The 27,195-nt window shown below is 51.1% G+C and overlaps 1 long non-coding RNA gene across 2 annotated transcripts in view; it reads right to left on the bottom strand.

Annotated features, from left to right (window-relative positions):
- Positions 1–368: 368 nt before the first annotated feature.
- Positions 369–27,195, bottom strand: part of LOC144312424 (uncharacterized) — a 41,888-nt gene continuing 15,061 nt past the window's right edge. Inside the window, exons 6-11 of one of the 2 annotated variants that reach the window (XR_013377890.1) lie at positions 13,450–13,615; positions 6,601–6,719; positions 5,656–5,876; positions 4,897–5,418; positions 3,702–3,892; positions 369–3,198 (exon numbers count right to left, since the gene is read on the bottom strand). This is a non-coding gene — a long non-coding RNA (uncharacterized LOC144312424). The other variant, XR_013377889.1, reaches the window with a different exon arrangement.

The following is a 27,195-nucleotide window of genomic DNA, read 5'->3' as shown; positions in this document are numbered from 1 at the left end:
AGAAAAACACCTGTACCCTGGTCCCCGGGGAAGACTACTCAAGGGGTTGCATGCCGGGCTACTATCTCCAGTTGGCAAAGGGACAACAAAACATATCGGAGAAAATGGGGAGTCTTCATATTGCATTTATGTAACGGACTCTGTCATAGCAAGTCATGACCATCCCACAAGAATAGGAGGAGATTTCATTCTTGAGACTCATATCTTAGGGAGGCTTGGTGGGCATTTGATGGGGGGCCAAAGGCTTGGTCTTTGACGTCACCCCTGTAGGTAAGATCTCACCAGGCCACTGAGGACATTCTCATTCAAGTCTCATTCACAGCTGAGAAAACTGAAATTCCTAGATCTGGTATTCAATGATTCCAATGTCCTTATTATCTTATTTTTAACCCTAAGCCTTTCCTTAACTGAAAGAGGCTTGGAAAGAGAATGAGAGCTAGCTACCCCCACCGCCTCTGTGCCCACCTAGGGCTCAGGCCATACTGGGTACCCCCAGGCCATAGCTGCCAGGGGACATTCGTGTATGTTACACATGAAGTGTCACGGCCCTCCCCGAAGGGGGATTGTTTCTCAAATTGCACTTAAGAAGAAAGGCTTCTTTATATCACAGAGAGTTTTTACACTCCTTTCTGGAAACTCCAGCCCTCAGAGTGACTGTCCTATGGAAAGAACACACTTATTAGAAAAATATGATGCAGCAGTTTTTCAGCAGTTGGGGTCACCCAACCAGGGCCAAGACTTTCAACGCTTGAGGTTTTGAAGTCAGAAGAGGATGTTCCAGCTTCAACCAGACTACGTGCAAGCAGGACACCAAGAGACACCTGGGGAGGCTACAGATGGGGCTGGGAGGTGCCTTCCGATGACCATGTTACAGCTTCTCAAACTTTCAGGGATTCAGAATCGAATATCTCACGAAATGAGGGACTTCCCAGATGGATGCCCTTGCACACAACCATGGAAAGTGCTCCCCGCAGTCTTGCAACTGGAGCCCACCCTCATCCAACCCCAGAATCGACCTGAGGACTGCCCTGCCTCGAGAGGGCCACCTCTTGCACCCACAGTCAGCTCCGTTGGGTCTGAGCTGCCTCTCAGAAGCAGGCCCACAGCCGGCCCCCAGAACGATCTCGGGCTGTGCCACGTGACGCTCACATCGGATGCCCTTGGTCTTCAGCAGGCGTCGACCAGGAGGGACAGAGCATGGCTGACTTGCACTAAGGGAGCCAAGCCACGCAGGAGCTGCTTCTCACATACTGACCTAGCTTTTAAACAAACATCGCCCAGCAACAAAAACCTGCTCTGGCCAGACGTTTGTGTGCGAGCATCAGCTTACAGGCGGGACACGGCACTCAGAGGGCTCACAAAAGGAGTGTGAAGGAGGCCAGATGTAGGTGTGCTGCGGCTGTGGCCTGTGTGCGACATGGTGACCAAGGGCTGGGGGCTTTGATTTTTGCTTCCTCTGCCAGCCCGGATGAACGGTGCAGAATCCGGAGACCTGGTTCTGAGTCTCGTGGCTGATGCTCTCAATTGTCCAGAGGCGACTGTCCTGGTGCTGCTGGGGGGTGGAGCGGGGTGCGCTCAGGTTCTCTGTCCGCAAAACAGCAGGACCGAGTGGGTGACACGGTCGCTGCCTCCAGCCTGAGCATGTCCTGGTCCCCTGTGAAGAGGGAGGGTGCCAGACAAGATAAGGGGGTCTCAGTGCTGCAGCTTCCTCCTTCAGGGTCGGGCTGGTCCGGGATTCCTGAAACCCAATGCCAGTGGTCCCCTCACCCCTCCCCTGGGCAGGAAAGCCGGGGCTTTGTGGCAGGTAACACAACTTGCCTTGTGTTCTGCACTTGAGTGCTCTTAGAGTTTCTGCTCCCCAGAAAGATCAGTTTCTTGCCAATGTCATCACTTTTAGCCAGCAGGGACCTATCAGTGGCTCCATCAGGCACTGGGGGCCCCGGCCCCCCTTGGCTGTAAGTCTGAGTCCTGGGAACACTGGGGAAACTTAATTCTCGAACACCTTCCACTCAAAGAGCCACTGTTCTGCAGAAGCAATGCTGGCCCCTGCATTTCAACAGCTTTCGGGTGGGTTTCCCACCCCAGACGTCGATAGAGCCCAAAACGCCTGTGAATGTGTTGACCTGACTTCAACCGCAGGCTCAGTTTCAAAGGGTTGGCTGAAATCTTAGCCCGCCCTCATTCCATGTGCGGCTCTGCTCCTGGAAGCCTCGGGCTAGATCTCAGTTACTGGGAAGGCTTTCCCTGAATGTGGGTTTTCACCCAGCGGCCCCTGATGAGCCATTCCTTGTGGCAGGATGCCTACCTCGTAGGGGAAGCCGACTTGGTTCTGGGAATTTCTTGCCTCATCCCTCCTTTTCTCCACCCCAGCTTGATAGGCCAGGGCATCAGATGGGCTGTCAGAAGAGCCGCGGGGCCCCTGCCTGCCCTGCCCACTTGTCAGGTGACCTTGGACAAGTCCTTGCTCCTTCGTGGGTCTCGGTTTCCCCTCCGGGCTAATAGTAGCAGGCCGGCCTCCCTCTTGGGGGGAGGAATAAAAGTGCTTTGTAAATAGGAAGCACTGCAGTGCTATCAGGGAACCCGCTCAACGAGGCGCATTTTGGACATTTTGCTATTTCCCTTCCTGCGACTGAGAAATTAGCAGGCACAGATCGTGAAAAACCAGCCCCGTCTTTGTAATTACAAATGTGCACACATCCCACTGAGCATCATTTTCAAAAGGCATATTAAGCAGCAGAGACCACAGGGGGGACCCATGTAAACAGGCCTCCTCAGATCCTGGCAAAAAGGACTCGGAGAATGCAATCGTCCCCACGAGTTCCTGGCTGTTCCTGCCATCCCACCCCCACCCACGCACCCACCCTGGCAGCTGAACCTTCATCTCCCTGAGAACCGGGTTCCAGTTCTGGGAGGGGGGTGCGGATCCTGGCTCTCTGCGGCATGAGTGCAGCTACAAGCCTGCAAGAGTCCTTCGAGACCCTAACCCCCTCGGGTCTGAAGCTTTCTGGAAGCCTGCTCCCCAGAAAAATCTCCCATAAGCCGTGGCTGCATCTCCCCGCAGGGCTGGTGGTTTGAATCCAATGTTGGCACGGCCGCCTGTTCCTTCTCCCGCTGGACGGGGCGCTCTCGAGGGCAGGCTGTGTTTGCTTCGTGCTCCTTCCTCCTGGAACCCAGCGTGCCCTTGGCATTCAGCACGTTCTGAATGCAGGGACGGAGAGAGGAAGGACAGATGTAAGGCTACACGATGCCCTCCACTTGTCATCGTCCCGCCGACGGGCCCGGTGACGCTCCGTGAGTTTACGGTCCTGCTTGGAGCCCGCGCTCCTCTCTGCGATGTGGGGGTGGGGGCCACGTCTACTCGGAGCCCTTGCTGCTCCTTGCACACCCCCACCCAGCTGTCCCAAGGCATGGGGGACATGTCGCGTGTGAGCAGTAAGGAGCCCTAAGCAATGAAGAGGCCAGGTATCAGTAGACCTAACCCCGCGGTCCTGCAGGGACAGAAGGCAGTGCCTCGGGTTGGCCTGACCACCTGCGATTCTCAGCAGGGACTTCAGGAGCTGTCGCCACGTGCTCCCAGGGACGGCAGTGATGAGGGCCAAGGAGGGGCACGCGGGGCGTGAGCGGCCTAGGGCTGTGCCAGGCAGGTCCCCCCTCCCTCCCGTGGTGACATCCCACGTGCCTCGTTTCACAAGCCAGCTCACCTGAATGCAGGTAACAGTGCTCACAGAAAGCGGGGGCCACCCAGGAAGCGGCCGAGGGTCGAGGCACAGCACCGGCACCTCGCCACGCCGAGGGCAGGAGGATCAGGGATGGAATCCAGCATGGGCGTGGTTGTCGGAAGGTTGTCCGGGTGGTGGGAGGGTGGCCACCCATCCCGAAGTGGGCATAGATGCTAGTGAGGAAGGGAAAGAGATTCAGGGCAGAGGCAGGGCAGAGATGAGGTGAAAACGGCACCAATCATGGGCCGATCATGGTTGAATCTGACCGTGGGAGGCCCCTGAGGGACCAGGGTGGGGGCGGTGGGAGGCGGGTGGCGGCCAGACCACCGCAGAGCTCGTGGGTCAGGCGGATGAGTCTGAGCTTGGTCCTGAAGCTCGGGATGTGTAAAAAAAGAGTTTTGAGCAAGGAGTGGTGTTCTGGGGAGTGGGTTCTAGAAAGACCCACTTGATGTTGACCCCTATCTCCAGAGGAGACCCTGTCCTGGCTCTGGGAGCCGGTCTTGCTTCTGTGGACAAAGAGTGTCCCTGTAATGAAGTGCTAATTGCAAACCGATCATTCACACTCTGAGATGCTCTGGCCCTAAGACCCCAGGTTCAGCTCTGCTTGTGAGGGTGTGGGGGTCAACCAGGAAGCAGGGCTAGTCTGTCTCCTCGGAAGGAGACAGTAATTAAAATGCATCCCTGAGACATCGAGGACCCCATGAGCTCTGTTTATTGTCATGTGCTGATAAAATCCTCAAAAAGAGAAGCCAGGCCTTCCGGAGCAGCCGTGCATGCCTGCCTGGCATGCGGCAGGTCTGTGGGGTATGCCTGATTGGGGTGCATGGGGGTCATGATTTCAGGGGGGACAGGAGATGAGCTGGCCTGGGGAGTGGGTGCAAGGGGTGGGGCTTTCTGAACGCGACCATGTCATCCAGGGTCGCCGGAGCTGTGGCTGCAGCTGGATTTAACTCCACCAGCACGGCAGGGAGCACCTACTGTGTGCAGAGGCCTTTTGACAAACTGCTTCCGGCTCAGGAGCCCTGGGGCAGAGGGACAGGCCGTCCTGTGGCTGGAAGGGAAGAACTCAGCTTCTCACGGGGGTCCAGGTGGGCTTCTCTACATGCTTCTTCTACTAAACTCTGGTCCTGGCCCCCCCACTAAGGGAAGCCAAGCATCGGGTCCCCAGCCTCCTCACCCACTTCCTTCTAGGACAAAAAGTCCCAATGACTTGTGGTGCCGTGAGTGAGATGACTCCTCCGATCCCAGCCTCACAGCCTCCACTCCACATGGTAGGCAGGGTCCGGCTGCGTGAGCAATTGCATCCAACGGAAGGGATGGCACGTCACTTCCAAGACGGGCTGTCACAGATACTCGCGTCTTGTCCTGCTCTTCCTGTCTCAGATCACGTGCTCTGTGGAAGCAAAGCCGCCGCTCACGAGCAGCCCTGTGGAGAGCCCACACCATAAGGGACCGAAGCCTGCTGCCGACAGCCACGCGAGTGAGCCGACATCGTGACCCCAACCTCCCGAGAGAGCCTGACCCAGAAATGCCCTGCGAAGCCACTTCCAGCCCCCTGACCCTCAGAACGTTACCCCCAAACACCTTGGAAGACATTGGAGTATCCAGAGCGCGGGTTTAGAGAGAGATCTGGGTCTGAGTCCACTCTGGCCTTGTGACCTTTGTCAAGCTACTTAACCTCAGGGACCCCACCTTCTCCCTAAAATGGGGTAATAACAGCGCCTGCTTCAAATTACTGTGATGAATAAATCAGGTAAGAGGAGATGAGGTGTAGTTCGTACCCCACACCCTAGAGGTTTCGTACCCGGGACCCCATACCGTCCCCCTCCTCCCCGCCACCACCAGCGAATCTGCAGGTGCTCTGTGCAGCTGCTTGTGCTAGAGACTCTTTCCTCGGCCTCCCTCCCTGTCCCCTCGCCCATCCAGGCTTACTCACGTGTCTCCTTGACTCCGGCCCCACTTCCTGCAGGCAGATGATCAGTCCTTCTTCTGGGCTCCCAGCGTGCATTGAAGATTTGCCCTGAGGTTTCTTTATTACGTTTTCTTACCGCTTTTCTGGGACCGCGAGAGCCCTCACCTCCTCGGGGATGCGCGCCCAGTAGGCATCCTGGAGACGTGCGTTAAACGAGTGGCGCTCTCGGCCTTGCGTGCGTGTGCCTAGGACGGGAGAGGGCCCGCGTCGCTGCTGACGGCCCGGTCACGGGCAGCCCCTGGCAGCTATGATTAGGGCTGTGTTTTTCACCCGCGTGTAATTCCTTTTACCGCCAGAGATAGCTCTTGCTAGTTCGTGAGGTCCTTTCAGAAGAGCACCGCCTTTTTGCTTTCATTTTTATCTCTTTTCATAATTTCATCTCCCCTTTCAACCTTACCTTTCAAATAGGAGATGGAAAGCCCCGTATAATTGAGGCTGTGTAAGCACACATGAATGGAGGAGTTGACACAACTTTGTTCCTCCACTTTGGGGTCCCAACCTGACCCTGGTTAATCTGTTTGCTTGGAAGTCCATCAAAGGTGGAGACTCCTTCCCCCAAATCCTCGTGCCACCTCTCCCCATACTTGCCCCCGTGCAGAAAACAAACCCCCGACCCCTGCAGAGGCACCACATCACATGGCTTCTTAACTCCAAGCCTCTGTTTCTAAGAGAGAAAGCCTGAGCTCCAAAGGGCATGGCCTCAAACACACCCTAGGTTCCAGGTCCATGCAGGACTCAAACTTTACAGCAGGTGGAAGTACCAGGGAGTAGCTAACTCAGACTGTAGTCCAGATATGACCTCTAAGGCACTGGGGATATGAGACACGTACATCACCTGGCCTCTGTGACCCTCAGTTTCTTCATCTGTACAATAGGAACACAGACACCACCTTCATGGGATTTGCTCACCTTATATTTCTTAGGTGCAGGCTCCGAGCCATATTCTGTGCTGGGTGCAGTGTGTGGACACTTCCCTGCTCACAAGGACCTCTCAGCCTAGAGAGGAGTGAGGTCTGCCATCAGACCCCCTGCAAAACAATGGCCATCAGATCCAGGGAGAGGCTAGAGGGGACACAGGAGAGCAGAGAAGCAGGGCAGCCACCAAGGCCAGGAGCCTGAGCTCAGGGAAGGCCTCAGGAGGCGGTGGATCTAGCATTGCACAAAATCCTAAAGGGCTAGGAAGAGGAAGCCCAGGAGGCGTCATGGAGGTGATCCAGCAGTGGGTCCGAGGCACAGCAGGGCCAGTGGGTGTGCAAGGGCCTTGACAGGCAGAAATGCCCGGGCCAGGGGATGGGACAGCTGCAGTGCACTGTTCCCAGGACAGAAAGCCTGGAGTGGGCCCGGGGAGGGTGAGAGGAAGCTGGAAGGCAAAGAGCACACATCAGAGGATGCTCACGAATCCACAGAACCTGCACAACCATGAGGGCCGTCCTTTGTTCCAGGACACTCTCCTCTCCAGCCACCAGAGCCCATCCTTGCAAAACACATGCTGAAACCACCACCTTTGCTTTGCTTTTCTCTCTCTCTCTCTCTCTTTTTTTTTTTTTTTTTTTTTTTAATCATCATCTTTTCTACAGACTTGCAGAGGACAATCAAGTATGTGAATGTTCACGGGTTGTCCTACAATCAAATGATTGGTGATTTTCTTTCTAATTTCCCTTTCTTTACCTACTTGTGTTTCGACTGATTTCATGTTTCAGAAACATAAACACCGCTTCTTTGTGTTTTTAGGAATACATCGGGAGGTACCCACTTCATTCCATCATCCAAAATCGCCTCTCCCTCCCAACGGTCCTATCGTACAATCACCTATGCAGGAGACGAGAAAGGAAATTACTCTGTTTTGCTTTTGCTTTGCTCCTCACCAGTGTATCTGGGGAGATGGTGTATGTGGTGCTCGATACTGCAGAGCCCAGATCCTCGGGCAGAGTCTGGGACTGAAACGGGACAGCGATGGTTGGTCACAGAAGTAAGTATTTCATGGCGCCCTTCAGCCCCTGTGAACATCTTTGTAGATGAAATAACACCCTCTGTTTTGACACTACCTTAAACATTCTCATTAAGGCATCGCGCCTGTGGAAATTTCTTGCCAGTGCGGGAAGCAGGGAGCCTCGGCCCAGGACTCCGATGCCGTTCATCTGAGTCCCGGCTTTGTGCGTGGTGTGACCTTAGGCATAAACTCCCTGATTGAACGGGGGCAGCTCTAGGGAGGTAGAAAGAGCCCTGGATCTGGAAGTAAAGAGACTGGATTTGAACCACAGCTCTGCTGTTGACTAGCTATGTGACTTGAGACAAGTGACTTGATTTTTTGGAGCCTAGGTTTCTCATTCCGTTAAAGAAGGGTAAGAAAGCCCACCTCACTGGATCACTGCAGAAACCGCAAGAACGAGACATGTGAGGCACCACGATAGCACCCAGGACGCACAGCAGCTACATACAGCTGCACGGTTTCCGCACTGCACAAGGAGGCCGGGCCCCGGAGCACATGCAGCTGACAGTCGGCCTCGCCCAGCTTTCTTTCAACTTGTTCGTCAGTCTTTCGGGGCTTGTTAAAAAAGATTCATTCCCCACCACAGAGAACTTGTGGATGATTCACCACCCCCCTCCCCGGGAGCCTGTTTGCTATTTGCACAAAGGTGCAATGCTCAGGAGAGGGGTCCCTGGGAACGAGCAGGTGACTCTCCACTCCCCTCCACTGGTTTCTGCTCCACATGCTCTGCCGGAGACCATCTGGCCTCAGCTACATATTAGTGCAAAAGCAGAGATCACACCATGTCCTGAAGCTGCCCAGCTCGTCTTGGAATGTCTTGGTATTTTCTTAGAGTTTAGTTTTGCAAAATGAAGAGCCCTGGAGGTGGATGGCAGTGATGGTTGCACAGCAGTGTGAGTGTGTTGAATGCCACTCAACTCTACACCAGCAGATGGTTAAGATGGTGACCGTTATAGTGTGTGTATCCCACCACAATTTAAAATAATAAAAATTTGGAATGCCTGAGTGGCTCAGCGGTTGAGCATCTGCCTTTGGCTCAGGTCGTGATCCTGGGGTCCTGGGATCAAGTCTGCTTCTCCCTCTGCCTATGTCTCTTCCTCTCTCTCTCATGAATAAATAAGTTAAAAAAAAAAACTTTAAAAAAATAAAAGTAAAATAATAAAAATTTTATTTTTATTTTTTTAAAGCTATTCAAATATTTTTTTTAAAGGAATCCAGCTCCATTTGGTGCAGAGACACAACAAACCAATACCTGGCCCAGCAGAGAGGTGGGGATTTGCCCTCTGACTTTGAGAACCGAGGCCTGTGCGTGAAAAAGTATTATCTTATGTTTGAGCTGAAATCTTCTTTCATGTCACTTTTCTCCTGGGTGGTCTTTGGGACCCTATGGGACAAGTGAACTGGTAAATAGCGTGGGCTCATTGAGCTAATTTAGCATATTGGTTAGGTCAGGTTAGGTCAGGTTAGGTTAGGAAGCACTGAGCTGCAGAAAAAAAAATCTCTGTGGATTAACACAGCCACACTGTATTTTTTTGCACACTAAGAGTCAGAGTTTATGTGTGTATATGTGTGCATGTGCATGCATGCACCCGGGGCAGGATAGAAGGATACTACTGCAAGGGCCAGACACACAAAGGCTTCACTCTGTGGGCCACTGTTACCAGTCACGGCAGTGGGAGAGACTATGATCCTATGCTGGTTTTTCCCTGCTGCAGCCAGGAAGGGACACATTTCACACCACGGGGCTTCATGGGCCAGTCACATGACCCTGGCCACCCACAAGGGGTCCAGGAGATGTGGGTAAGTATTGCTATCTCTGTGACTTTCATAACTGTGGGCTGATCTGGTTGGGATCTTGAAGGGGGTAACCTCCTCAGGCCCTGGTGTTGGTCGGGGTCCTGTCCCTGATATACTGGGTGGCCACAGCCAGCCCCCTTCCCATGGCCGGGGCTGGGTTTGCACATCAGCGAGACTGAGATATTAATCACCGTGCTGGCTACAGATAGGGAATGGGGCTCGGGGTTCCTACCTGGGGTTCTCGAACACGCGTCCTCGTGGGCTTGAGGCATGTGAAAGCACAGCTGTGAAAGACCCCAAAGCATTGGGAACACGAGAAAAAGAGAAATCTGTCCAAGACGCCAGAGCTGCCCCTTTCCAAATGTTTGGCCCTGGATCCCTCCACAACAATTATGAGCCTGGGGTCGGGGCAAGGAAGCATTTCCGTTCCTATTTCACGGGAGCCTGTGACACCTACAGCATTGTCCACTTTTAATAGCACCTGGGGTGGAAGGAAAGGCCTGGTCTGTGGCCACAGAGAGAATTTCTGTCTCCGGGGGTGTCCAACCTGCCTCCATCCTGAGGATTACCGTAACTTTTTAATTAAGGCGAAGTTTGTAGGGAGCTTGGCCCTTTGATGTGGCAGCTGTGGCTGGAGAACAGGCCCACGTTTAAGACTTTACTGCCTGCCGATGGCTCAGCAGCCTGCCACCCACATATCAGGGCCCACACCCCATAAACAGCCCGGATCATGTTTCTCCAGAGCAGGGTGTGGGAGAGGGGCCGGGGACCACCATGAGGTGGAAGGCCTGCTTTGCTAATGGTCTCCTGGGGCCTGGACCACCCAAGGGACCCCCAAGGAATGCAGTAGTGTTTGAGATGGATGCGTGGATGCAGGGGTCTTTGGAGACCCATGACAGAGCTTGGATCCTTGGCCTCGGTGCTCCATGGTGCTCCACGGTGCTCCACGACATCCAGGGGGAATGCAGCCACGAGAAGCAGGGAGCAGAAACAACACACCAGGGCGTGCGTTTCTGCCTCTGAGGCTCCGAGGAGGGCGGGGTCCTGCCTCAGTCCTCTCTGTATCCCAGGGTCCTACAAAGAGGAGATCCTTCGGTGTTGGCTGAAGACTGTATCTTTGGGCAAAGTGAGGGACAGAGCAAATTCTGAGCTTGTCGCTCTACTGACGTTCTACGTGTATCAAACCCCTACTGTGTACTGGGTATTTGTCTTAGGTCCTGAAGATTCATCAGCAAACAGCAACCCTGCCCTCACAGAGTTTATATCCTGGCAGATCTGAAGTTTATGACAGTCCTGGGAGGCATCCAGGTCACGCAGCTCACCAGCGACAGCTCTGAGACAAGGATGTAGGTTTACTAGCTCCCCTGAGAACTGTGCTTCCCAACTTTCCCTTGAGGAACCCTTCCCTGGGCACCTGGAGGCAGAGCCCAGAGCATCCAGGTACAAGCGCGAAACTTCCTTGACCTTCCCACGCCTGAATTTAAAAATTCATACAAATTTTGGAATCTATGCTGTATCACATCTGCATTTGTTTTCTTACAAAGTAATGGTGTAATTACTTTAAACACACACACACACACACACACACACACACACATGTTTAAGCTTCCACTTTGTTGATTCTGCTTCTCTGTATTTCTTTTGACCCACAAACATGCGCGCTTGGGAATTCACAGTAGGAGAAGCATGTTTCCAGCTCACGTGGACTCTTCTGCATTTCTCCAAGCCTTATGACCTGGCTCCTCTTTGCTTTTGTTTTTCAAAGGAGTTGCACCATAAGCAAAGTTAAAAACAAACAAACGACATGCTGGGGAAAAAAATGTTTTCAGAATATATTGCCTCGATCTCCCAAATATATATCCTATAAATCAATGAGGAAGCCACGCAATGAACTCAATAGCATCTACCCCCCATGTATAGAGAAGGCTACACTAAGGGCTCTAACGCAGAGAACTAAGCTGAACCTAATTCACAATAAGAGAGATGCACATTTAAATTATGTCAAGATACTACTCATTTTTAGCTATCAGATTAGCAAAAATCCAAACAATGGCTACTACGCTGTATTGGAGACAGTGGGCAGACACAGGCATGTGCACTCACTGCTGCTGTTGGGGCGCAAAATGGCACAGGCCCTGTGGAGGGTAATTCGGCAAGATCACAGAACAAGCACATCCACAAACAGGATTCTCTTACTAGGTCAGCCGCTTGGTTTTGAGTGTCACTTGTACATTCAGCACCAGCTAGAAATGCTATGGGGATAATGAGGTACATGCACGGAGCCTGCCCCCAAGGAGCTGATGACCCTACTTAGACTCATTGGACAGAATAAAAATAGTTACATTTTATCTCTTTTTATCAAGAACTCCTAGATGTAATAGGTCATTGAGCATCACATCAACCCTGCAAGGTAAGAATTTTTATTTCCATTTTCCAGTTCAGAAAGCGGAAGCAGAGCGTAATTTGCCCAAGGCCACAATAAAGTACCCCTAGAGCTAGAAGGGGATGTTAGAATTCCCAGGCCCTGTCCGCCAGGGCCCAGCAGCCTGCCCCTAGCGCGGTGTGGCTGCGAGCAGCACCAGCGTGCAATGAGCCCAGGGGAGTGATGGGAAGCCTGAGCCAGCGTTGGGGCAGGTCATGGCAGAGAGCCTGGAGGTTCGGAGGTGACTCCCTCACTCTTCCTTGGGCCTGATGCACCCCTCTGTGAGCTGCTACCCATGTGGAGGAGTGGCAACCCATCTCTGAGCCCTAGAATTTTCTTCCACAGAGTGCAGGTGATAATAAGATTTTTGTGGGGATGAATCAAAAATGTGCCTTTACAGTCTGGAGCCCATTGCCTGGCACACAGTGGGCACTCAGTAAATGAGGGGGGGAGGGCGGGAAGGAGGAGCCAGTGGTGAGGATCACAGGCCTCGTGAGCCCGGCCAAAGCTGCCATCTGAAGGATGGGTTCAAGTCTGTGTGCTCAAACACAACCCAAGAACAAAACACTGTGTGGCACTCAGCATCGCTTCCAGGAAGGTCATGGCAGTTGGTCTATTCAGCCAAGGAGTCTGGATGTTTCCATGCCGGGAGGACTGAGGCACTCAGGGCAGGCCTGGCCAGCCCCCTGCTCCTGGCAGAGGGAGGATGGGAGGGGTTTGCCCCCAGCCCTGCTGCCCTTGTCTTGCCCCAGGCCCTCTGGGCCTGGGTGGGGGCCGCAGGGACAGCTCGGGATTTGGGGAATAGATTCCCCTTTTCTCTCAGGTCTCCCTCCTGGTGTCAGAACAGTTGAGCTCTTTGGAGGGGAAATGGCATCTTGTTAGGAGAAAGGAGGAAATGCCTTCCTTCACGACTTCCCGCAGAGGGTTAAGTGCCCACGGGGATCCCGGTGGGAGTCCCCAGAATCCCGCTAAGTCTCCGAACCTCTATCTCAAGGCCGACTTCTAACTCCCAGAATGATCCCTGAAAGCTCTGCCCCCTCCCTCTCTCGCCTGCCAAACTGACTCCCCAGCCTGCCCTCTGTGTAAAAACACAATAAAACCTTATACAATCAGAAAGGTATTCGAGGCTCATAATAAATAATTGCCCTGTGACCGGTGGATTGGATCCCCCCGTGCACCCTCAATGGGCCTCTCCCTTTAACAGAGCAAATAAAAGGAACAGATGCAGAGCCTCCTGTGCCAACCCAGAGTGGTCTCTCGGGGGACCCAAGGAGGGTCCCAGGCCTGGCATCGTTCCCACACTGACCTAGTACACGTGGGTGACAGGGGGACCACGCCCGCCGTCCCAGAACACCCCTCCGGGGACCCCGCAATGTCTTTAGCCAACGACAGCACTTTCTTCCTGGGTGTTCCCAGCCCGTCCTCCTCCGTCACTGCCGCTGGAGGGGCACCTTAGCGCAGGTGGAGTCTCAAGATTCCAGGGCTGGCTGCCTTTCACTCGGCCTCGCCCCGCTGCCCCGGCTGGCACCACCCCTCCGGCAGCTCTTACCTCTGTCCACCTCTCCCTCCGCTCCTGTGTCCCCGCTCCTGCCGCCCTCTCGCCCACATCAGACAGTCACCTCTTCCCGGGCGAGGCCCACACCTGGTTATGCTCAGCATCCTGGCCCGGTGCCTGGACCCAGGAGGTGCCTGGGAAATGTTTGTCAAATCAATACCTGAAATGGAAAACACGAGGCCTGTTGAAAAGATAGGAAACCAGCAGCCTCCCTACCAGACACCTGCACATTCTTTTTCAAGTGTGCGTTGCAGCTTTGGATGTGTGTGCTTCGGTCCCCTGAGCGTGTCGTGACAATCCCAGCCACGCCTGGCTCTTCTGAGAGGAGTCCCGGGAGACAGAGCCCAGGGCAGTTCTTGCACGCTGCCACGAACCACACACGACGGGGCGCCCGGTGGCTCAGCAGTTGAGCATCTGCCTTTGGGTCGGGTCGTGACCCCAGGGTCCTGGGATGGAGTCCCACATTGGGGTCTCCACGGGGAGCCTGCTTCTCTCTCTGCCTGTGTCTCTCCTCTCCCTCTCTCTCTGTGTCTCTCATGAATAAATAAATAAAATCTTCTTTAAAACAAAAGCAAAAACAGCACACGATGGCTGCGGGGACATCTGTTGGCTCTGCCTACCCAGCACACAGCGCCCTTCTGCTCAGAACGCCTCAGTTTTCCTGAGACGAGCCCCCTGCCCCTCACCTGCACGTCTGGAGGCTCCCAACCTCTGGCCAGCGTGGGCCCAGCCTCAGGGCAGCCAGTCAGTTCCTCTGGCCCAGGGATGTATATCCCCTCGCTAATGACAAAAGGACAGGAACCAGTGAAAATGCAGTGGCACTTGGAGGAAACCAGCCTTAGGCCCTGCATGCCCCACGCTGGAGTGGACCCATTCCTGCTCTTTCTGGAACCTGGTGTATCAGCGTCTTTCTCTCTTCTGGTTGCTACCCCATTGCTTTCCGGGTTCCCTTAATACTTAGGTTGGCTGAGCTGGTTTCTGTTGCTTAGAACCCAAGCACCCGAAATCAGGGTCTCCCAACCTCAACACTGGGGACATTTGGCGCTGGAGAGTTCTTTGCTGCAGGCATCTGATCTGCAGCCAGTACAGCAGATAACCAGTGACTGGTGGGTCCTGTGGGTGCCCTGATGCAGCCTAAGCTTCTATCTACACTGGGTTTCCCAACCTCAGCCCTATTGATATCTTGGACTGGATAACTCTGTTGCAGGGACTGTCCTCAGCATGGTAGGATGTTTATCCACATTCCGGGCCTCTACCTGCCAGAGACCAGCTGCGGATCCTGACTTACGACAAATGTCTCCCAACACAACAAAATTGTCCCTGGAAGGTAAAACCACCATTATAAACTGATACAGTGATGGAGAATCAGCAGCCCAGAACAGACTGGTGGTTGAGTCTACATTGTTCGGTGAGGCATTAAGTCCGACGTCAGAGGGTCTGAGACCCCTCATCCTGACTCCTTCCTCTACTTTGCTCTGAGTCCTCTGAGCCCTCCCTTATGCCATCTTCCTCCCAGGTCCCCACCCCAGTGGAAACAAGCTTGAAGAGATCCCAAGAATCGTGCCAAGATGACATTGGAAGACCCATTACCAACTCACAGTGGGTCTTTCCTCATCAAAGAAGTGAAAACCTGCTTCTTGGCCAGCTGGGTAAATTTGATGATAAGTAAGGAAAGTGAATAAATATCCAGACCAGTGGAGTCTGACTGAAGTATCGACATTTCACTTATCATATTGGGTGGCATTCTACAGACAACAGAGAAATTGTTCTTTCAGAGACAAACCTGTCTTTCTTCCATCAGGTGCTTTTTCTGCTATAATGACCAGCTTGGCTGGGGTGGGAGGTGAAACAAGGTGAAATTATAAACCTCTGAGATATGAAGGCTCAGAAGCTGCCCTTTCAGACAAAGCCAAGCTCCGACCCTTTCTCACACTTCAAATTGAAACCCCTTTGAGCTTTGATAAAACACCAACTAACTGACATTTTTGTTTTTCCCTTCTCGGTCAGGTCTTGCTCACTTTGGGGCTTTCTGAGACCACTCAGGCATGGGTCCACCAAAGACAGCCTGGCCAGTCCAGTTCCAAATAGGTGATGCTGGCCTTTGATCTCTGTGCTTTGCCAATGCTGGAGGAACAGCTGAGGCTAAAGGCTGGCCGTGGGCCCCAGCTTTTCCACTAACAGGTGAAGCTAGGCAACACTTCTTCCCTCCTCAAGGTCACTTACCTCTTTTCAAACTGGTATTGGAACAGACCAATGAGTCTTAAACATATGTTAATCTGAACCCATTCCCCAGAATATGTCTTTGGCCACACTCACACAGACACGTAATTTCACAGAATGCATGAAGGTTCTTGGAGCCCTCCCTATCTGTTAAGTCCAGGGCAAGGCCAGGCGACCAGATAGCACAGAAGGAGCATCCCTTTCTTGCCCGTACTCAGTGGTAGCCCAAGCTCACAGGAGAGTTGCATGCTATGACAGATAGGACGTGAATTATAAACACATCCGGTTTGGAACCCCAGCTCCTTCTCTCACTGCTCTGACATTCAGCAACTTTTCCAACCTTCCCAAGCCTTGTTTTCATTGTTTATGAAACAGTGGGATGATAGTCACACGAAGTTAGTTGTAGGCATCAAATTACATGTTGTATGACACCCAGAATATCCTTGATTCATTTTTGCTTTCGTACCTTCTCCCTCTTCCTCCCATGACCCCTTACGAGTATTCAGTTCCTCTTAAAACAGGAGCAGAAAAGCAGCTAGTACATCAGATTATTTAGGTATCTGGGCAGGTCTGGGCAAAGGTATGATTACATATCAATGCGCTTACTGAGAAAAGAACACTGGAGGTGGCTTCTAAGCTGAATTTACATCGCAAGAAGCAACACTTCACAAGCTGTGTGACTTTGGTTAACTAGCCTGATCTCCCTGGGCCCCCCCATCTGCTAAGGAAGATGATAACTTGACCCTAACAACCACCCACTCAGAGAGCAACTCCTCCTCGCTGCCAGGCACTGTACGGAACACTGGGTACATAAGACATCATGAATGGTAGGGCTTTTGTGAGGTTAATGGGAAATAACCTACTTGGAAGATGCTCTTTTTTTAAAAGATTTTATTTATTTATTATTTTTTTATTTTTTATTAGCAAGCGAAAGAGCATAGTGGTTGGGGAGGGGCAGAGGGAGAGAGAGAAGCGGACTCCTCGCTAAGCAGGGAGTCCAACTTGGGGCTCGATCCCAGGACCCCAGGATCATGACCCAAGCCAAAGGCAGATGCTTAACCGACTGAGCCACCCAGGTATCCCCTGGAAGTTTTTTTTAAACAGTGAAATACAAGGCAGACATTTCAATTCCACCATTCTTGGAGTGGGGGTGGGGGTCTCCAGAGCTATTTTTCCCCACTGTGAAAAGAGGAGGGGCTTTTTCCAACCAGAAGGTAAAGCCCAGAGGCCAGAAAGTGGCTACTAGTGACACTGCATCCAGGGCCATCTCACAAACAAAAGGTAAGCGCCAGTTGTAAGCTCTCTGCAGCCTTGGTGAGAAATACAAGGAGGAGAGAAGGCGAGGCAATTTCTTTTCCTTTATGTTTCACATGATGTACATCTCTCCTCAGTGAAGGTCCAATTTAGCCATTTCTCATTTAGCACTCGATTTATTGGATGCTGCAGCACAACAGCCAAAATGCTGGGTGAAATGGTAAATCTAGTAATAAAATATCTAAATGGTTTATAAATATGGCTTAGGGAGGCTTTGGTAGGTAAGGCGGCGCATGGCTAGTCTAACGAAATCCCTGTGCTTCAGAAACTCTCCCCCAGACACCTACATCCACCACGCAGACCTTTTTGTCTTTATTGAGCTGAGCTGCCAACTCCAACATGTGCAAATACAGATTTAACAGGCGAACGTGCAGCCAAGCCCAAGACTGTAAGTGTTTGAAAAGGCAAATCTGTTTGATGAGCAAATAATGCGTGATCAATAAAGACTTGTCGAAATGAAATGAACGGAGAGCAGCTGTTTGCTGAACATCTAGCCTGGGGTGGAAAGTATGTGGACTGAACAAGGAGAACACAGGGCAGGTGCAGGGGTGGAGGGGTGAGGTGTTTCAGAAAGAGAATGCTGGTATCCTTGACCAATCTGGGCCATTTGGACTGAGAGTGCAGCAGGTTGTTTTTGAAGGAGGCCCTACCTGGGGGCATCCAGTATCTCATTACCATAAGAAAGAATGATAATCAGGAACTGATTAGCAGGAAGACTATACTTGGCAAAAATCCACATCTCAATTCACAATGACCCAAAGATGGAAGCCACCCAAGCATCCACCAGTGGATGAACAGATAAACAAGATGTGGTACGTCCATACAATGGAATATTATTCGGCCCTAAAAAGGAGAGACAGATGCTGGCAGATGCTGCAATACGGATGACCCTCAGAACCATACTAAGTGAAGTAAGCCAACTACAAAAGGCCCTGTATCACATGACCCCACATATAAGAACTATCAAATTCACAGAGTAGTCAAATCTGTAGAGTCAGGAAGCAGAATGATGGTAACCAGGAGCTGTAGGTAGAGGACATGGGGAGTTACTGTTGAATGAGTACAGAGTTTCAATTTGGAAAAACGGAAAATTCCTGGGGACGGATGATGGTGATGTTTGCACAACACTGTGCATGTGCTGAATGCTACTGAACACTTAAAAATGGTTCAAGTGGTAAATTTTATGTTATGCACATGCTACCACAATAAAAACAAATTAATATCCTTTAGCATTTGTCCTATTCCAACTCGAATTTTAGTTGCCACGGTGTTAATCTCCACCATTAGATGATGCGTAACTTGATGTCAAGAACTAGATCTTATTTATCGATAAATCCTTCTCTGCATCTAACACAGTGGTTCTCAAAATGTGTCCTGTCGGTCAGTGGGAGTCTCCAAGTCCCTTACAGGATGTCCACAAAATCAAACTCTTTGTGATATTACGAAGCCATGATTTGCCATTTGCTATGACAGTGTTAGGACCTACACTGATCCTGCAAAACCCATGGTAGGTAACATTGCTGGGGCCTTCCCACAAGTCAGGTTGTGGCACCAAACCCCATTTGGTTCTGATACACTTCCTTTTAATTTTTTAAAATATTTTTAATTATTTATTTCAGAGAAAGAGAGTACAAGCAGGGGGAAGGGGCAGTGGGAGAGGAAGAAACAGATTCCCTGCTGAGCAAGGAGCCCAATGCAGGGCTCTATCCCAGGACCCTGGGATCACGACCTGAGTCAAAGGCAGACACTTAACCAGCTGAGCCACCCAGGCACCCCTTGATGCACTTTCAAATTAAAAATAACAATTGTACTTAAAAAAGTCCTTGATGATGGGGCACCTGCGTGGCTCAACTGTTTGAACATCTGCCTGTGGCTCAGGTAGTGATCCCAGGGTCTTGGGATCCGGCCCCTTGCAGGGAACCTGCTGTTCCCTCTGCCTACATCTCTGCCTCTCTCTCATTCTGTGTCTCTCATGAATAAATAAAATCCTTTTTTTTAAAAAAAGTCCTTAATAAAGCAATACAAATTATTAATTTAATTAAACTTCAACTCTTGAGCACTCACCATTTCAATATTTCGTGTGGCAAGAGGGGAAGCCTTTAAAAGGCACTTCTGCTGTGTACCGCAGTAGGACAGCTGTCTCAAATAGAAGCATTGCAGGATTGTTTGAGGGTGGAGCTAAAAGAGCCTGTTTTTATTCATGGAGGATCGTTTTTACTTGCAAGCATAGCTGACAGACAAAGGTCATTCAGATGGGGGTATCTGGTGGACATTTTCCTGAAAAGGAGTGAAGCAAGTCTGTCACCTGGGGGAAAACAACTGATGGTATGGTTTCCAAAGCTAAGATCCGGTGTTCAAAAGGAACAAGGTTTCAGACCATGGGCCTCCAACACCATGAGAGTTCCTCAATACTTAAATGATTTTCTGCTGAGAACAGTGGTGATATAAATTAATGTGATTTTTTTTGATGTCATATAACTAAGTAGATCAACATTACAGAATGTCTGTATGACTCGGTGCATCAATATTTTCCAAGTGACCAATGCATCATACTCCAGAATCGGTAGTAAAATACTTGTTTAAATGAGACAGATCAATGCATTTTAATGTAGCAGATACCAAAAGTTCCCTGAAATAGTTTCAGATTCCCCATCACCACTAAATTTTAAGAGACTGGGACTTGTTGAGTTTTGGTGTAGTATCAAAGAAGAATATCTTAATCTGGAATGGCAATGTTCGTCTTTTTTTTTTCCCAACTACAAATCTGAATGAGGCAGGACTTTCTTCACCTACTTCAATTAAAATAACATACGGAAGGGCAACTGGGTGGCTTAGTCGGTTAAACATCTGATTCTTGTTTTCGGCTCAGGTCATGATCTCATGGGTTGTGAGATTGAGCCCCCAGTCAGGCTCCACACTCAGCAGGGTTTCTGCTTCAGGATTCTCTCCCTCTGCCTCTGCTGCCACTCCCACCTGTGCTCTCTTGCTCTCTTTCTTTAAAATAAATAAATCTTTAAAAATAAAATAAAAATAATATCACAATAGACGAATGCAGAAACATATAAGAGTCCAACTGTCTCCTATTAAGGTAGATATCAAAGCGATTTGTGAGGGAGTCAACACCGTTCTTCTCACTAATTGTTTTATGTTTTGAAAAATAGTTACTTCTAATAAAAATATTTGTGTTAACACAGTAGACGTTTATTGCTGTTGTTAAATGCATTATTAAGTATTATTAACATTGCATAGTATTAATTTTTCATATTAATAGATGTCGCCTACATAAGCAAAAGCTCTTTGGCCTCAGTCATTTTAGGGAATGAAAATAGGTCCTGAGATCAGTAAGTCTGACATGCTCTAACACAAAGTCTTTAATACATGTCTTAATAAGTAAATGAATGGATGAATGAATGAAGAAAGATGTTGCTGGCCAAAAAAATATGGTTATGAGTGGTGAAAAAAAAAGGTTGGTGTGGAAGGCTTCCAGAGGGTCACCCAAGGTAGAAGAGTTATTGGGCCCTCATTTGAGAATTTCACGGATGGACAAAATTTTCTAACTATTTTGGGAACTCACATACAGTGGCCAACTTTCTATTTGGTCAAGTAAGGACATTCAAAAAATAACAAGTCTACCTTTGCCATTATTTTGTTAAAGTCAAGACATTTTAACATTAAAAAAAAAGGCCACAATCTTGGTTTAAAGGACAGTCTCACTATTGGATAAATTTAGCCTTTTGGAGCGCTTGCCTTCTGCTCCTTGTTTTTCCTGCTTTGCCATGAGCTAGTGGACACTCTGCTCTGCACCAGACTTTGTAAGCATCAGCCTACAGGACGGGTCAGCAAGCTCTTCTGTGAAGGGCCAGAGAGAGAATAAAGGCTTCGGGCTCTGTGGGCCACGAGGTCTCTGCAGCAGCTCCCAGGCTCTGCCGAACTAGTGTGGAAGCAGCCCTGGGCAGCGCACACACGAACACGCATGCGTGCCAATACGGTGTGATTTGCGAACACTCGTGGTAGCCAGATTTGCCGACCCCCCTATCTAAACAGCTGGGCAGGAGTGTGTGGGCAGCTGGGGAGAGGCCACTCCTGCCCGGTCAGCACAGACTCTGGAAGTGCAGAGATGGCCAGCGTTACCATTTCCCTGGCAAGTGGCTCAGGGAAATCTGCTCCAGAAGCTGGCTCACCTGCAGGTGAGACATGGAGCCTGTCCTTTAAGGCCTCTGAGGAGCACAGGCGTCGACAAAGTCATCAAACCTCCCCAGGAAGGGCAGTGACCAGAGCCCACCTCACTGCCATCAAAGGACAGTAGCCTGATGCAGAAAAGGAAGGAGGGCAGGTGTGAGGGCCCTGCTACTGTGACACAGGAAGGAAGTGACAGGCTGGCACTGGAACCAGAGCTCTGTCCCCGCACGGCACCCTAGCTGCAGCACCAGGACACTTGCATCTTGCTCCACACTGCCAGGTGAGAAAGAAATAGAATCTCAGATTGATTTAGAGGTGCATTTAGATGCCCCTATGGCAAACACACACACACACACACACACACACACACACACACATAAAGAAAAAAAAAGAAAGAAAAATAAACACAGAAAAACCAGACCAAATTCCTGACTTTCTTTCAGAATGAAAAGATGCATTTTTAGAAAGGGAGTCTCCATGCCGTCCGTCCTCCCCCATCACCCCAGGACTTCCAGATTTGCCAGGCAGGCCTCCGCCAGCACAGGCACATCCTCCCCCCAGCTGCCGATCTGCCCGTCAGATTAGGGGCACGCGCATATGGTGGCAAAGGCAGGGGAGAATGAGCCACATCGGTTCTGACATGTGAGCGAGCACCAGAGCTGCGAGCATATGGCCTGGAACACTCTCCAGGCATTTCACGGGACATTTCATGCAAGTTGAGACCGAGGCATTCAGGAGCCTGCATCCGGAGAGGGAGAAAGAGACGCTGCAGAAAATATTTTCTTTTAAAATATTTACTGTATGAGCCGCCTGGGTGGCTCAGTCGGTTAAGCGACCAACTCTTGGTTTTGGCTCAACTCATGATCTCAGGGTCGGGGGATCGAGCCCTGCTTTGGGCTCTTGCCCTCAGTGCAGAGTCTGCTTGGGATGCTCTCGCTCCCTCTCTCTCTCTCTGCTCCTCCTCTCTCTCCCTCAGATAAATAAATAAATACATCTTTTTTAAAAATATTAAATAAGATGTTTACCACACGTGTGACTGGGAAGGGTTCATACCTGCAAAACAAGGGGCTTGTGCGAATCACTTAAGAAAGGGGTGAAAACCCCGAAAAAAAAGCAGAAAATGACATGAATGGCTCGTAAAAGAACCACATGTGGTCACTACACTCAGAACGACGCGTATCCTTACTGTTAATAAACAAATGCAAATTGCAATATGACACATCTTCACTCGTGTTTTAAAAGAATACCACTTAATGCTGGTGTGAGTGCAGCGGGAGGGGCACTCTGCATATTGCCGGTGGGCACGTGAATGGGTCCACACCAGCTGGAAATCAATCTGGTAACACATACGGAGAATTATACACATATTCATAATCTTTAACTCAGTAATCCCACTTCCATGAATATGCAGAATGAACGGACACCATCACCTCCCTCTGAGGGCACATCTACCTCTATGAATAGAATCCATGCTGCTAATCCACACCAGCTTTTTCTGAGAGTCTCACAAGTCACTCACTCATGGTGAACTGCAAACTGAAACTTGAACATCTCCCTTTCTCCCTCCACCGACGATGCTGCAAACTCACATACCCGTGGCCTCCTTCCTACCCATGGCCACGTTTTGGGGATCCCCGAGCACAGCTCAGCATTTAGTCTTGGCTGAGGCAGCTCATCAGCCTCTCATTTGGATTCTAGCCCTGTCGTTCAGAACAGCCCCCCGGCTTCTCCCAGCCTAGTGTCACCTGCGAATGACGCCAGTCACCTTGTGTCCTGTGTCGTCATCGTCTACACTGCCAGGACCCCGCTGAGGATGGAGCCTGGGGACGGGCTGCTAGACACCTCCTTCCACACTGTGGCTGCCCCATTAAGCAGCAATCGGGGTTGCTTGGCCTGCTATGAGTCTGCCTTAATTAACTCGGGTGTGGATACGCTCCTCGGGCTCGTCCACCCAGGGGCTGTGAAAGGTGTTGCCTAGTGTCTTGCAGAAGGTCCACCGGGGCGACTGGGAGGAGAAGGGGACGGCGCTTCTTGGGGAGAAAGTTCCTCCGCTCCGCCTGGCACGGCAGCACGGGCTCTCCTGGGCTCCCCCGAGGCTTCCAGAACCCTCACTCCCTCTGTCCCCAGCCAGCCTCCTCCAAGGGCCTTGCTCACAGCAACCTCTGACCTCCACAAGCACACGTGAGCTGACCTCACCTTGGCTGCCGGATGTGACAACAGGTGTCAGAATCGATGTTCAAAGTCCTCGCTTGGCCATTTACTACCTGCACAACCTTAGACACGTCACCCAAGCTTTCCAAATCCTGAAATCCCTCACCTGTGAAGTGGACATAATACACCCCGTCCCCCAAGGCTGTCTGTAAAGTTTCGTGAGACTGGGGATGGCAACGCGCCTTGCAAAGAAACGACGCCACCAGTAGAGCCAACTGGTCAGTGTGACCACTGCTGCTGCCGCTCGTTGTGTTCTTCTCCGGGTAGGGGCAGGGGAGTCTTTCTAGAGCGCTTACACGCAGTAGGGGGTGTGAAAGGATCCACCCAGTGGTGCAACAGCCTGAGACCAAGGGAACTTGTTCTAGACCCTTGAACATAGTCCCCTTGAGAGTCAGCTCAGCCCCTGGTCCCTGGAGACGAGAAAGCCTGCATCCCAAGGGGGCAGGGATGTGCTGAGGACCACACCCCGGGGGTGGCAGATGGTGCAATGGCCATCTCACACCCACCCCCCAGACTGCTCTCTCTCCCCATCACTTGCCTTCAAAACGTCTCATTACCTTTCACTGGGGCGATTGTCACAGGAGGTTACCCTCTCGAAGAGTGGCTCAGCAGGACGGTCCATACCGCACCTGTTGGCGGGCGAGCCTGCCCCCGTGGGGACTCTGCCTGCGAGAACCTGAGCCCACAGTCCTGTTCCCAGTAAAGAAGCTTGGTCCTTACGTCCCCTCTTTCCCTGACCCCACAAGCCAGGGACCTTCAACTCTGGCTCCCTGGTGACTTCAAGAGCCTGGAACTGTAAATGCCAATAAATTCTGCAGCCGGGTTTGTGCCTTCGTTGAATGAATAGATGACTGAGTTGCAGGGGGTGAACTGACTTCCCCAAGAACCCCAGGGACCAGGTGACAAGAACTCTGGGGTGAAACCGTTTCTTCCTCCCCGCTGTCTCCAGCACTGGCTTCAGGGACCCTGCGACACGGGAGACCCACAGACCTGCACAGAGCACATTCTCCCGCAGGAGCCTGTGAAGTCCTTGCCTTCCCACGTTACTTTTCTTGGCAGCCGCGCTCAACATTTTCAGTCATCATTCAACAAAGATTTGAGGACTGCTGACTTTATAAAAAGCAGAGAGTTGAGTAATGCAACATCTCTGACCTCCTAATCCCTTCCCACCTCTGCTCCTCCGATGGAAATCCCACGGGGGCCTGGCGATCGGCCCATAGCTCTACCCGGGCATGACCCGGGAGTCCCAGCAGGCACTGGCCATTCTGTCCCCACTCCTCGGGCTCGGATTATCCAGGGGTGGGTATTTTGACTGAGAAACTCTCCCCGGTCTAAGGGGCCAAACCACACACAGGGACAAGGGTGATGCTGGGTCACAGCTATCCGGGTCCTGCAGGAGAAGGTGAGATGCAAGTGCCAAGGTGGTGACAGGCCCTTCAGGGGGTTCCTTGGGACTTGGGGGTATCAACATTGGCCCACTGAAGTCACCTCCTCCCCGTGACCTGGTTGGGAAGCCAAGGGTTAGCCATCAGTCTCCTTTAAGTGGCAAGAACGTCTTCTCTTACAGAGAAGGGAACTGATGCCCGGCGGGATTACACGGCACACTCCGGTAGCAGTGACAAGGACTTGGACCTCCGGCGTTGTCCACTGCCCCACCAAAGGCCACCAGGACTCCTAGATACACCCTGTTTGAGAGTTCACCTGCTACACAGTCTCACTGCAAGTTATGTGAGTAGATTCTCTCACGGGTGGGTGGCTGAGAAATTGTGTTCTTCTTTAAGGAACGGATGGAGAGTCCCTTTGGGGGACATCCTTCGTATGGAATATTATGTAGCCAGTAAAATCCATATGTTCAGGGCATAGTTCAAGGCATGTGGCAATACTCACGAGGTAGTGTTAAATAAAAGAAGCAGGAGACCAATTTGTACATGCACAATGAATCCTAATACCATCCTATATGCATTATTTCCTCTTATAATGGCAGTGATTTTAAGATGCACCGCTGACTGAATAATATTTCAAGATAAGGAAAATATTAAAGCAACTCTAAGAAGCATACCAGTTTCAGAAACATTAAAGATGAAAAATGTGCATCCAAGAAGAAGGGAAATGTGACATAAATTTATCACACAAATGTCTTGTGTGTGTGCGTGTGCGCGTGTGTGCACGTGCGCAGAAACATTAGACGGACAAGAAGCACATTAAATATTAATAGTGGTTATTTCTGAGGAGAGATTTTTATTTTATCCATTCTTTTAAGTATATTTCCATTTTGTCTCTGATGTGTATACATTAATTTTGTAATCAGAAAAAACAAACTTTGCATATAGAACGCTAAAAGCAAATGTGAGGAGAAAAGCACATGACTTTTCAACTCACACGAGGACTGCAATTTCCATTCCCCCGTCCTGGTGCTTTTTTAGCTCTTCTTTATTTTGTTATGTTTCTCCCCTCTGGTTTCCAAGCACAGTTTAATATTCCATCTTCCATGAACCATTAGGAGGCTCCCATAATGCTTTCCCCATTCCGCTGCATTTTCCTGGGATGCCCTTGGTTTTCCGCCCACGTCTCTTAGGAAAGTCAGGTACAGTTTCTTGTTGCAGGTGCCACAGGCACGTTTCAGACGCCACCCTGAGCTGCAAGCAGGGGCCTATGTAAAAAGTACCCCCGGGGAAAAATTATGTCAACTCCAGGGCTAGGAGAATCTTTGCTTTTCCTTCGAGAAAATGGCATGTTTGGGTTTTTAACTCTAAAAAAAAAATCGCAAATATTATCCTTATTATATATTATTTTCCCTCTTTCTCTACTTGCTAAGAAAGTCAAATTTGAGGCTCAACTGTGATAGCTCTGTGGGTCCCCAGGGTGGGGCTATTTGTGTGCTTTTTTTTTTTCCTCCTTTGGTTCCGATTCTTAAAATAAAACATTTGATTGTACGGGTGGTACCGTGTTCTTTTTTGAGAAGTTGCAAGGCACCAGGGGGAAAGGCGTAGACTAAGGAAATACGTATGCTCCTACTCAGTGAGAACTCCTTCCGACTTCGCCTCCCACTCACCCTTCCCTGGGCCGGCTGTCCACCCAGCCATCAACAATCTCATCAGTTATGATTCTGGCCCCCGTTCCCCATCTGTCCACCTGCCCCATCTCCACAGTCACCCTCCAGGGACAGCAGCCTCCCAGCTAGCTTCCCTGCATCTTCTTCTGTCCCTCCTCTGTTCCGTCTACATCCTCCAAGCGTTCCTTCCACGGCCACAGGAAAGCAGCCCCGCTTACTCCCATCCACCTCCACGCCCTGTGTACCCCCGAGAACGGAGAGCTCTTCCGAAGCCTGCGATAACCTTCGTTTGGTCCCCTGTTTTTCTCGTCCTTCTTCCCCGTCCCTAAGGTGAAAGCCCCACCTTTGCCCTGCTGCCTCTTTAGTGCCCCAGTCGGCCCTCCTGGCACAGCGTCCACATCAAGATGTGTGGGGAAAATGGGAAAATGAAAGCCTGGCTCACCTCCAGCATCCGCCCGGCCCCTGGCACTCGCCCAGGGTGGCAGGTCCCCGCGCCCGCGGTCGTGTCTGCGGACAATGCACACGGTGCCATCCTGCGAGCCCGCCGCCCTCCACATGGGGCTCTCCCCAACCTGTGTGCAACCGGGGGGGGGGGGGGGGTGAGGGAGGCACGATCCCACCGGCCTCCTGGGAGGCGGGAAGGAAGGGCTGAGGAAGAAGACGACAGTGGTGGAGCTGCCCAGGCCAATCATCGGCTGGGTCCGGGTCACTGCCAGAAGCCCAGAGAGCCCTGCGGCTCCACCCATTGTCCCAAGGGTTACTCT

The sequence above is a fragment of the Canis aureus genome, chromosome 4 (assembly GCF_053574225.1).
Source record: "Canis aureus isolate CA01 chromosome 4, VMU_Caureus_v.1.0, whole genome shotgun sequence".
In the NCBI taxonomy this organism is placed as follows: domain Eukaryota; kingdom Metazoa; phylum Chordata; class Mammalia; order Carnivora; family Canidae; genus Canis; species Canis aureus.
This window is presented reverse-complemented; position numbering and strand designations above follow the sequence as displayed.